We start from the raw sequence: 12,133 nt of genomic DNA, 5'->3' as shown, positions 1-12,133 counted from the left end.
CTCATACAGCTGATAAATTATTTGCACAATGCTGCAGACAGTACATACAACTAAATTATTTTTCCTAGTTTTGAAAACAAAGTATTTGATTTTCCTACATTATTAATTAGCACTAAGTCAGAGACATGTGGTGACTATTTAATATATGAAAGACTGCAACACCCATTGAGAGCACATGAAAGAGAACCTTCATCTAACACCTAGCATATTTATACCTCTTTATTTTTCTGTCAGTCTCTGCCAAAGTGTTCTTTATATCCAAGTTATGATGTTGTTGTCCAGATGGGTGGACACGTAGATTTATAAAAAAACAGAGGGATCTGACAGGCTGAGGAATGGGTCATACAACTATAACAACATATAGTTGTATATAATTGAGCTATATTGTATATATAACATATAGTTGAGCTATAACAACATGGCTTGTAAATCAAAGGAATTATTCCCCTCCCCTCAACACATACCAGACTACACCTAGATATTTAATCCTGTTTTGTTCCCTTGGTTTACTGGATTGAGTTCAGTGGAGGTTCACTGAGATGGAGCACTTGCCCAGGGAACAGAATTTGAAGCACTGGGAAGTGTTCAGACCAGAGAAGGAATCTTGCATTTCTATGAACCCCTACTATCTATGGGGAGGTCATAAAGAAGATAAAGCCAAGATGTTCAGTGCTGTGTGGTGGGAAGATGAGAGCCAATGGGAACAAATTGAAAGAAGAGAGATGGCCAGATGTGAGGAAAAGCAGTTTACCATGAAGAGAGTCAAGCAGTACAGAAAGTTGCTGGGAAAGTTTTTGCTATGCTCATCCTAAAAGGCATTCAAGGTTGGACCAGATGATCATCTAACTTGAAGCTGATCTTATTTTAAGCAGGAAGGTAGATGAAAGATGTCTTAAGGTCTCTTCCAGTCTGAATGATCATATTACCCAATGATCACTCCCTTATGCATATCTACACAGTATACAAAGCATACTATATACTTTGTATATGTATGTATTTGTATACTGTAGTATACAAAGCATACTATATACTTTGTATATGTATGTATTTGTATACTGTAGTATACAAAGCATACTATAACCTACTCCTTATGTTATAAATTTGATCAATCGGAATAGAGATTTTTTTTTCTTTGCTGCAAAAGACAACTTCCCCTGCAGTAAGCCTGGTGGGATGGTACTATACCTGTATTCTGCTGTCTTTCTCCATGCTTCTCTCCTGTAATCTAGACAGCAGCAGCAGAGAGCTTCCTGTCTTCCTTTGTAGAGATAAGGATAAAGAGAAACATTGGTTTATGCTGTTTCAAAGTATATTAGCTTGCTATTGTTTTTCCTCTGTTCTTTTTTAAGGGATTCATTCGTTATGCACAGAACAGGCAATATTTAATATTTATTTCTCTGATAGAAGTAATTGACTTGAAAAGCAAAAAATTAATTGGCTTCCATACAGGGCTTAATTCTCTTGATATGCCCATTACAGCTGTGCTGTCATTGTCCCTAAGTGTTGTAATGCAGTTTAATATTGTCAGGAGGACAGGAAATGAAAGCAGCATTAATTTTCCCTAATAAAGCAAAAATGGGTTGCTATCCATTCTGAGGGTTACTGGACTGAGATAAGGTTTCCCAAGCTCTTACCTCCCTGATCATTTCTGGTTAATTAGAACCAAGAGTCTTGGTGCTTCATCACACTCAGAGAGATTGCAAAATCTAGAGGAGTACATTTAATAAACCACACTCAAAATTTATACATGTTTATTTTTATCATCTGTTAGTATTTATCTGAGACTGGCAACACACATAATTAGGAAGGAGGCAAATTACTGGTCCATTGATTGCAAGTTTTTTCTTTTTCTTAGTGGAAGCTACAGCCAGCATTTATGTTGTCGGTGACCAGACTCACATTAGGGAACATTTGAATGTGGAAGTTAAGGGAACTCAACTCAGAGGATCTCTTCTGAAAATCTTTCAAATTCACTGCACAAAGCCATGTTTGCATAGGTGGTCAGTTATCAAATTCAAGCCCTTCTCATATCTTGACTAAAGCTCCAAAATGGGTAGAGCTGTTGCTGGTGGGGTATTAAAATAATAAGCTGAAAGGAAACCCCTGTCTCAGGAGTGAACTTTTGTGATCTGTCAGCTTTGAGATCTGGCAAGGAACTCAGAACACGTTAGGTTAATGCTCCCCATTGGAATACTTCTTAAAGATAATTGTATTTTCAGTGAACAAAGCCAAATAAAATGACAAAAAATCTCTGTGTGTAAGGGAAAAACCAGCTCTTCAAAATATTCTGTGGAAACTTTCTTTTTTTAAATTTTATTATAAAATAAAATACTGGTTCTATTGATGGGAATAAAAACAGATTTCCAGCTGCTGTTCAGGTTTCAGGTTGTGCTACCTATTTAAAGGGTAGCATTGGAAAAATAATTTTCCTTTAACATTACAAACCAAAAGAACAAGAAAGTTGATACTCACTGTTTATGAGCTGTTGAAGGAAAGGAAACACTGCACATCTATATGTAGTGGTTGTAGTAAAAACAATAAATCTGTAAACTAGACAGTTAAGAATCTTACCAGACTTATATAGTTATGAGATATGTTGCCTCTTGTTCATAAATCATTTACAAGAAAAATACCCTAAAAACAGGATTCCAGCTGAACCAGGACATCTAGATCTGCAAACTGAAGGCTTCTGAGGATCAGCATCATTTACCAACTCAGTTATCAGCACTGCAATCCTATAAGAGTAGCTAAAGGTCTGAATTTAGCTCCCTACAATCATATTGGTTCTGTTTCCAGAATAAGGAAGAGAAATCTCATATTTCCGTTAGTCCTCCAAAAGAAAAAGATCAGAATTTACTTTCTATGTAGAGGAGACAGTCCTGTCCTTGACTGGGAGTGGCCCATTGAGTTATTGTTCCAGAACAGGAAGGATGCCATACTTTCCATTAAATAACGCTTTATTTTCCTTGAAATTAAAGAAGAGATTTAACTTGAGTGACTACAGTAGGAATTTAACCAAATCCAGTTGGCAGCAGGAATATCCATTTACCTCTGATGTTAAGATTTCCCTGGGGTTGTTTAATGTAGTTCTTTTGCAGACAGGAATGCAGAAAGGAGGGTGAGCAGTTCTCTTTCATTTTCTACATTTCTAGTGTCATTCTGATGCTACATCCTTTCAGATATTTTTTTGACACCTAATCTCCCTGCATCTTACCTTGGCCTATGTTCCCTGAGTCATTTTTATGCTTATCATGGGACAGTTGATGAAGGCTGCTGTCCATCAGTCATTTCAACTGATGTTGTGGATTCACAATCAATCATCTGATTGCTGTTTTGGGATCTTGCCACAAATTAAAACTCTTTTAGTCTAGTTTTTTAAAGTTTTATCATTGAAAATTTCCTAAGGGGCAAATAAAATGATTGAACATACAGCCATAAACAAGTTGTTACACAGTTGGAGATCAGAGCAATGTATTAAAACTTTTTGTTTCCTGTGCAGTTTCTTGAAGATCAGATAGCTGGTGCTTTCTAAAGCTCTGTCTCACAAACTTAGAAACAGAGTGCCTTAAAAATAATTTTCATTTCTAAATATCAAAGTGGAATGTACAAACTGTGCTTATGTCCCACTGATGTACTTCATATTTCCACTAACCTTGAAAAAATTTGGACAATTATTAACTTTAAACACAGGAAGATGTGAGAATGAATCTGATCTCCATTGCAGTAGTACACTAAGGTATACACGTGTTACATGAAGAGCTCTTGCAGGTAAAATAAACCATGTTTGATTACCTTTACTCCCCAAAGTACAACTGAATTATGACTCTGAGCATCTTGAAACCCCATGTCTGTCACTCTTCAGGTCCATGCCTCATGTGCTGCCCTTGAACATACGAAGATCTCCCAAGAGTGATACAGGCAGTCATGGAGTTCAGTCTCTCATTTCACTGTGAAAATTATTAAAAGTTTCTTTTCCCCATTTTAGCCTTTCTTTGGTATTGCACTCTATCTTGTATCTCCACATCTGTGTCATGGTTTTGTGATTCTTGGTTCTCGGTATTCCACATCATATAGCATCATGTGGGACACTGGAAGTTTGACCGTTAATGCTCAAGTCCTGGGTACCTGCCCAGAAGAGAAGAAGAACTACGTTCCCCAGGGGACTTTGCAGTCAGGGAGAGGAGGTTTAACTCCTGGCAAGGTCACCTGATGTGCTCTTTCTCGCCTGCTCTTCGTCATGGGCGCTGCTCCCGTCTCCCTGCTGCTCAACTGGACTGCGCATCTCACCTCAGCGTTGTGGTGAGGCCTTTTGGACATTCTCTCTTTCATTATATTTGATTTATTAGCTTCAATTCTGATTGTATTGTATTATAGTGTGCTATCTTGCATTCTGATAATATATTTAGTAAATTCGTTTGTTTCTCCTCAGATCGTTGCTGCTGTTTTTAATTATTTTGGGGTCCCCTGTTTCTCTTTTCCGGAGGCACAGATCTGTGGATCCCTCTGCCCCGCTGGTCATGGAACCGGGCTGAACAAGCCCGTAAACCGCTGACAATCTATCTCTCACTCTTCTCATTGCAAGTATGTTGCTTAGAATCATAGAGTCATGAATAACCCGAGTTGGAAAGGACCAAAAGGATCATCAAGTCAGTATGGTTTATTTTGACCTTTTTAATTGGGATTTATTTTGAGACATTTTATTAAAAGCAGAATGTTTAAAAATAATTTTCACTAAAAAATAAAGAGAGAAAAAGAGATCATAAAGTCATAGCATCATAGAATAGCTTGGGTTGGAAAGGATCTCAAGGATCATGAATCTCCAACCCCCTGCCACATGCAGGCCACCAACCTCCCCATTTAACACTAGACCAGGCTGCCCAGGGCCCCATCCAATCTGGACTTGAACACCTCCAGGGATGGGGCATCCACAACCTCTCTGGGCAGCCTGTTCCAGCACCTCACCACTCTCATAGTAAAGAACTTCCCTCTGACACCCAACCTAAATCTTTCCTCCCTCAACTTAAAACCATCTCCCTGTGTCCTGCCATTATGTACCCTTGTAAAGAGTTGATTCCCCTCCTGCTTGTAGTCTCCCTTTAGATAAATGAGATAAATAAGTTCTTTAAGTGTGTCAAAAACCCCAAATTAAAATGCAAGATTTGAATCCAAGTCAAGTACGATTTCACCAGCTTTGATATGGATTGTATCTTTTATTTTTCCTTTTGGAAAATCTAGTTTTAATTTGACAAGAAACAGGATTTTTTTAATGTCTCTCCAAGTGAGTGGAGAGAATAATAATCTTCCTTTGAAAAATTACAGGGCTTGAACGAAGGGAATCACCTGGCATATGTCTCCTTTCCACTCACACAGATGGGACCTGCTGCTCATAAGTCCCTTTTGCCATACAGTCACATGCTGCTATGAAAATATGGGATATGTTTAAAACATTAATGCAGCTGATGGACATTTTAATGGAGGCTTTTTAAAGCTTTGCCAAACTGCTTTTGAAGCAGTTGACTGAAATGTCAGAACTTCCTCTTATTAAAACTCCCACTTCAGCTCAATCCCTCGAGTTTCAGAAAATCTTTTTTCACCACTTCCACTCAGATAACAAGAATAACTTGCTTAAGGAGCTTATTTTCCCTCATGAAAATCAGATTTGTGAGATATTCTCCTATGAAAGATAATATTTCAGATTTACGTGGAGTTTTGTTATTGTTTCTGGAGAGTAATATTCAGTTACAAGCAATGAGTAACTGTGTTTTTCATTTTCAAAGATAAACATTAATTTCATTAAGTTTAGTGAAACATTTATTTCTTTTTTAAATCTTAAATGGCCTTTCCTTCCCTTCATGGGCTTGAAGACAGGGCTGGGGTGTTTTCTTAGCTGCTTGAGCCCTGATTTTTCTGCTGGAGCAGATTGCCAGGTGTGGAAGCCCAGAGCACCAATGCTAACTCTGCTCTACTTGGGTTTTGGGGAAGATGCCAGAAACCTCTGAGAACAGCTTAAAGCTAGATTGGTTGTAATAAAAAAACTCCAGCAAAATTCTCTATTGCCACCCAGATTTAGGGATGATGCCTCCTGAACTTTTTCACACCTTTGACCCCAGAATTGGGCTTGATAGACAAGGAGAGTTCATAATCTGTGTGTCTATGGGCTGATCTGAGACAGCTCTTGTGTCAGGGACTTCCCTCCACACCCCATCTCCAGTGGCTTTGAAGTTGCTGTTTCCTTGGATTCTCCAACAGAATCGGGATTAATGTTCCATTACTGCTTTTTCCCTTCTCTTTCTTCATTTGACTTGTAATTTCTTCTTCAAACATATACTCATAACTCTATCCTGGTGACTCATATCCCAAAGTTGTTTGAACTTACAGTTTAATTATGACTCCAATCACTGATGCATAGTCCAGAGTTAAGCCCATTTCCATCTCCCTGATTGCCAGCACCACGGGATAAACAGATCAGCTTTTGGGCATTAAGCAGATGAGACTCTGCATACACACAGTGAGAAAACAAGCTAAATAAGAAAGTCTCATGGTATTTATTCACTCTTCCAAGCAAAACTGCACACTAAAATCAGAGACAAAATTGATTGAAAAGTCTTCAGAAATAAAAATAGCTCTGCTGTACATATTGTGTTCAATGTTTTGATAGAAATCTGCTCTTCCTTGTTTTGAAGATAGTCTTGTTAAACCTTCTCTCAGTGTAAATTTTCTTTTTTAACGCTGTAGACAATAAATACTTCTTTGGAGACAAAGCAAATACAAAAATCTCCTGTTTCTTTAAGAAATGCTTTCTCAAACTTTTTAAGAGAAAATTTGTTTAATTTGTCTATTTTTCAGTCTGTTAAAATATCCTTTGTGTACTAATTGTGCCATCTGTAGATTGGGGATTTCACAGTTGTCAGTGGCCCAAACAGACAGAGTTGAATGACTTTTGCAATTAATTTGGAGAAGGCGAGTATTCTGTAATACATAATCTTAGAATGATCACAGCTGAAAAGAGGAAATAGTTCATATAAATGATTTTTGGGAATTTATTCCAAGAGAAAAACATCTTACAGATTCTTTGACTCATTATGTTGAGATAAAATAAGCATAGTGAAGCATTAAGAGATGTAAGCCATGACTCATGATTATACATGACTTTTTCCATTGTACATTCAAATGTGAGTGCTGCTATAGATTTTGTATTACAGACAACAGTGAATCTACTGTTATACACATTGACAGCACAGCATCCTTTTCACATAGGCTACGGTATAGCCAATCCATTCCTTTCTGTTTTAATCCAACTTTGGGAAACACTAATGGATTGCCCTGGGAGTCATGAAGGCAATGCACAGCTTTTAGAAACTTAAAATTCCTCTAAAAGCTGCCAGGAAGACAAGCTGCAGTTTATGATGCTGAGGACTACTGTGACATCATCTCAAAGCTCATTGCACTCTGCTTGTTTGCTTTTGCTGTTGATTCCCAGGATCAACTATCCAAGATAAATGATTTCTAAACTTTGGAGTCCCTCCATGTTGCCTAACCCAGCAGCAGTAGCATGGAGGTTTTGGAGACCAGTTCCAAAATCCAAAGAGGGACTCCTTCAGCAGCAGTCCCACCATAGACATGTTCCAGATTTGAACAGTGTACTGATGGAAGCTCATCATTTGTTTTCACTTTGTAAATCTTGTATTTTGCAAATACAAACACATATTTCTTCAAAAGAGACATGGCTCTTGTATTTCTTTATTAACTTGTATTTCTCATGCACTCCTCTGACATAGACAGTGGAGACTTTATATCTTTTTACATGTTTTCTAGCACACAGGAATTTTTCCATTCCAGCTTCTGATGACAAATAAGAGGCTATGTGTGTCTGCAATAATTTTATTCCTTCTTTTCAGTGCCAAACAGAGCAACTGGTAAATATCTAGGAAGAAGATAGAAGACACATTCATTCCCCAGCCACTTCAGCTCACACCCACCTTGTCTTCTTCACAGAATATATTAGAAGAAACCTCACTCCTCTTATTTGCATGTGCTCAAGTGCAACACAGGCATTCTTAGCACTTTCATCATCCTATATGTCAGTCAAGGCATCTTCAGCCTTCCATTTCATACAGATTTTCCTAATTGGACATGTGGACCGAGGGATGCAGGACAGGTGGGAATTAGTCACACAGTCACAGAAGACTTGATAATGGTCCCCAAAAGAATCTGAAAGTAAGAAAAGTCCCTACTGTGCATCTTAGTAATGAAAGTCCTATCCAAAAGATGAGGGCCTTCTCTTGCCTCAGGAGCTCCATTCACTCAGGTTGCATTATCTGGAGCTCTGGATTTAAAAGCTTAAATTCTTCTGATTCTTCATCTAAATAGGGCAGTCTGATGTTGCATTTTCTGATTTTTGTGGATTTCTTTTTTCTGCATACAAATGTATTTTTATCAGATATTCTAGAGCAAGGAAGCGACGATCTCAAAATCCTCATGTTTACTGCAAAGCTCAGGTAACTCAGCATTTTGCCTTTAACTCAGTTCTTTCATAGCATTTTGCTGTGCTTAGAAATTTGGGACTGTTTTTTGGATGAAAAAAGCTATTGGCAGTCAACAGTTATTAAACCACAGTGGCCTGAGATGGAAAAGGTTTCTTTGGTCATCTGTTCCTTCTCATTGCCAAGACAGGCTTAGTCTTCATTACTGCACATTTGGCTAATGTTTTACCCTGTTTGGTTTTCTTCCTGCCAAGCAATGAGTTTTGAGAATTTTTCCTGGGAGATGATTATCCAGGCCAATAAAACAGCAAAATTAAATTAAAACTGAGGCTGTTCAATTGTGAATCCTTCTGTTTCTTGTGAGTGTTCATATGCCCACAGGCTTTTTTTTTGTTTTTGTTGTTGTCTTAGAGTGGTGGTGGGTTAGTTGTGTTATGTGTTGTTAGCACATGTACATTTAAGAGGTAGAAAGTGAGAAGCTAGAGACCTGTCAGCGTGATTGCTGCAGATCCTGTCCCATCAATTTGGGCATCGTTTGTGAGTTGAAATGAGAGCAGCTCCAGAATCCTGCAGTCTTTGTGCTGATCTCACGGAATCATTGCTGCCTGGAGGAACAAACCAATGGCTTGCAGCCAGCTTTCCAGGTCAACATTTCAAGCTCAGCCAGAGAGGATGTAGGATGTAGGTATTATACCTGATGGTTTCTTGGCACAAATAATTGTTCACATTTTAGAAAAATGTCCTCATATAGCGTAAACCAACACAAAAACATACACAAACCTAAGCCATTGCAGAATAGATATGGCCAACTATGCATGCCAAGAAAATGTTGTTTCCTTATGAAGCATCCAAAGCCTAAAACAAGTTGATAGCCTGTCCCATTAGAAACCTGCGAGTTCAGGGCAGAATGATAATAAAAACATGAAGATGAGGCATAATTAGGAGGATAAGGAAAAATAAGGAGGATAAGGAAAAGGATGAGCCTATGAGCTTGGACTCATTGCTGGAGAAAGCAGAAAAGAACTACTGCAGCCATTCAGACCGGTCCCTTCCTGGATTAAACCACCTAGGGATACATTCCCCTGGTGAAAATGAAGCATACAAAAATCATTTCCACGATTTTTTTCTCCAGTCTGTATTCACTGTCAGAGGCAGAGATGTGTTATGTGGAGGTATGGGATTTGGAGGACAAAAGGACTGAGCGCAGCCCTTCTGAAAAGAACTTGAAGGTACTCATGAACAGTAAACTGTATAAAAACATTTAAAGATGAGAGTCTAATTCAGTTCTTTAGCTCTGGTTATCTCATGTGCAATTGAGAGTTGAGATCTCAAGAGATAGCAGTAGCTGCATGTAGGGGGATCTGCATTCTTTGGGGTGGATATTATGCATGAGATGTATTTCAGTCACAGCTCTTAATAACTTCTTAACTTTTTCCTATGATGAGACTGCAAACGCTTTTTCCAGGAAGGCCTGTGTGGCTCTCGCCTTAACAGGTCCTGCAGCAGATGGGAGGTTGTGCTGATCCTGCTAAGCTGAGGATGAATTTCCTAGCACCTACCTCTACAATAAAAAATATCAGATACCATTTCTCTGTACCTTGACAGGGAAGATAAGATTCATAAAAGGTGAGTTATTTGAAGCAACGTTGTTGAAGCTAAAATAAGATAGGCAGAGTGGGGGGAGAGAAAAGTAAGGAAGGAGTAAAAGATTAAAGCAAGAAAACTGGATGTTCTGTGCTATGCTGAGCATGAGTAGAGCTGCACAGAATGTCCCTGAGCTCACTGAACTGAGGGTTCAAGTGTTTTTAAGAGGAGCACTCAGCACACTGAAAGACAGGCTCTGAACAGGCTGTTTTTTGAGATGATAGGCTCCAAAGAAGTTGCAGAAATGAGAATATTTTTAAGAATGCAGAATGCAGAAAAAGCATAAACAACTTCATCAACAAATCACATGAATATTAAAATGCATCCTCATTTATAAAGCAATCGCTGGTGAATTAAGTTGGTTATGAGAGCAGGAGGCAAGGTGTTTTGTTTAATCAGGTTTTTAATTGGTTTATTAATTAGCTTCTACCAATGCAGAGAAGCTTTCTCTCTCTCTCTCTCTGAAATAGTGGTGCTGAAATATAAATGAGTCTGAATGGACCAAGCATTGTGGTTATATCTTTTTCTTAATCTGATGGTGGTATTTGATGAGGTTGGCTTAGTTAGTTTTACAGCAGTATTGTAAAGAAGAGAATACCTTCAGAATATAGGTGACTGTAGTATATACACTGTCAACTTTCATATGAAATTTCTGAGTTTTGCTCATTCTTAACAGATATGCCAAAATATGCCAAAAATAATTGTGCACTGGCTGCATATTCAGTACAAAGGTCAAGTGAACTTTGACTTAAATAGGTCAAGTGCAAGGGGGAATAATACATGAAATCCAAGAGGAGATATGTGTTATACAAGTATCACAGGCTCTTGAATGAATGTCTCCACTCCTCTTTTAAGCATATATATGAATAATGCAGATGCTTGTGCTGATATTTATACCACACAGAATCTTGATACCATGAACAATTCTGCTTTAAGTAGTTTTGCAGGGCTTTTTCCTTCTTTAAAAAAAAAATAATAAAAAAAAAATCATTGAAATGGAAGGTTTTGAGGCATGTAGGCTTGACAACAAAGTTTCCAAAACTGAAGGCATAATGATTCATGATTTTTTTTCACAGGTAAATACAGATTGCCAGCTTTAAAAGCACATATTGAGTACATCTGAAAACAATTTGCCCAGATAAAGCTTTTGGGACCTCACTTTTGGCTTTCTGCAAGAGGGAATTAAAAGCCTAGAGCCAGATTCTGAACACTGCATATGATCAGTGCAATTCAGGAAGAGTTTGAACTGGGAAAGGCATAGAGTTCCTAACTTCAACCCTCCTGGAGATCTCTAAAGTAAAATCTCAGCTCTCTCAATTTAATCCAATATCTGCGGTGCCCTCAAGCTGACAGCTGGCCTAGGGGCATCATGGCTCTTCCTTCTCTGGAGTTCTTGCACATAGGGGTGCCTTCATATCTAGGCAGTATGCACAAGGAGCGACTGAAGGAACTGCTGCTGTTTAGTCTGGAGAGGCTGAGGGGAGACCAAATTGCCCTCTTCCAATATCTGTAAGGTGCTTACAGCAAGAGCGGGGCGGTCTCTTCTCACTGATGACAGGTGACAGGACGAGGGGAAATGGCCTCAAGTTGCACCAGGGTAAGTTTAGGTTGGATATCAGGAAAAACTTCTTTACAGAAGAGGTTGTTAAGCACTGGAATAGGCTCTCCAGGGAGGTGGTTAAGTCACCATCCCTGGATGTGTTTAAAAACTGTTTGGATGTGGAAACATGATTTAGTGGAGGGTTGTTAAGAATTAGGATAGTATGGTTCGGTTGTGGTTGGACTCAATGATCTTTAAGGTCTTTTCCAACCTGAGCAATTCTATGATTCGATGATTGGTCCACATCTTCCAAATGCTGGAAAGAAGATTCTCAAAGAAGATAACTAGAAAGAATGATGTTTTATCTCTTTATTTAAGTGTTAGTAGGTAAAGACTTTACCCAAGATGAAGAGGACCATGGTCAGGAGAAAGTTCTTAGTTCTGAGTTCTGAGTTCTTAGCTTAAC

Source organism: Tetrao urogallus (assembly GCF_951394365.1).
Source record: "Tetrao urogallus genome assembly, chromosome: 3".
Lineage (NCBI taxonomy): Eukaryota > Metazoa > Chordata > Aves > Galliformes > Phasianidae > Tetrao > Tetrao urogallus.
This window is presented reverse-complemented; position numbering follows the sequence as displayed.